The 1,075-nt window shown below is 35.2% G+C and overlaps 1 protein-coding gene across 2 annotated transcripts in view; it reads right to left on the reverse strand.

The window, feature by feature from the left end:
* Nucleotides 1-1,075, reverse strand: part of LOC106867500 (semaphorin-5A) — a 308,833-nt gene that overhangs the window by 244,498 nt on the left and 63,260 nt on the right. For both annotated transcript variants that reach the window (XM_052968682.1, XM_014912385.2), the window contains exon 2: nucleotides 590-651. The gene's annotated coding sequence lies outside the window, so the exon portion shown is untranslated. The remainder of the gene's footprint in view (nucleotides 1-589; nucleotides 652-1,075) is intronic.

A 1,075-nucleotide genomic window follows, 5' to 3' on the forward strand; every position in this document is an offset into this window, starting at 1 on the left:
TGCAGATGGATGGTACAACAAATCTGAAGATCCACCTTTGTTGCTCAATTTAATGGTCCAGTTTAAACAACTAAATACTCACCATTGAAAACAAAGACCCATTTGTTTTGTGTGTAGGTGTGTGTGTGTGAGAGTATGTAGGCATACACATGCACACATGCACACACCATCAGTTCAGTACTTAAATGAAGTGCAATATAACCTTATGATAAATTATTATAAACTTAATACCAAGTTAGAAAGTACACATGGGTGTGTGCATGCATGCATGTTCTCTCTCTCTCTCTCTCTCTCAGATGACACAACTCTACTGCAAAAATAGTTGATAAACATCAGTGCAATAACATCAGAACACTCACACACACACATATATACACACAAACTCAATTATTTTAAAGTTCACATCTCAAAAAGAAAAAAAAATTCATCTGTTTATCTTTCTCACATTTGTAAATTTGTTTTGCTTTTGTGGTGGTACAAAGGCAGTGATATTCTGCTGCAGAGCCATTGCCCAGTATTGAAACCTTGTCACAAGCATTCTGGGCCAATCATTCATAGATATATTTAGCTACAATCAAAATATACTTACTTGTTGATTTTATGTAATGTTCCGGTGTAAATAAAGTAACATTGTAAAATCCAAGTGGTAATCTGGAAAATGAAAAAGAAAAGTTATCAATAAATGATAAAATCTGACAGACAAAATCATTGCTGGATAGAGATGAAGACTACAGCCTGAGAAGGTTAAAAGCAAATGAAATAGAAACAGAGAGAAGAGTAATGAAGAGCAAGAGAGAAAGGGTAAATATATAGAGAGAAGAGCAATAATTAGAAAAATAGAGAGGAGACAGAAACAAAGACAGACAAACATAGATAAAGAAAGGAGAGCGATGGATAGATAGAGAGAAGAGCTACCAGCTGGTGACAGAAAACAGTTAGATGAGCACAGACAAGGAACAGCTAGAAAATAGTAATAAAGATTCATAAACAGACAGACAGGAAATTGATTGACTGATAGACAGACAGACAGACAGACAGACAGACAGACAGACAGACATGATGGCTAGATACACCT

This window comes from Octopus bimaculoides, chromosome 6, assembly GCF_001194135.2.
Source record: "Octopus bimaculoides isolate UCB-OBI-ISO-001 chromosome 6, ASM119413v2, whole genome shotgun sequence".
Classification (NCBI taxonomy): Eukaryota; Metazoa; Mollusca; class Cephalopoda; order Octopoda; family Octopodidae; genus Octopus; species Octopus bimaculoides.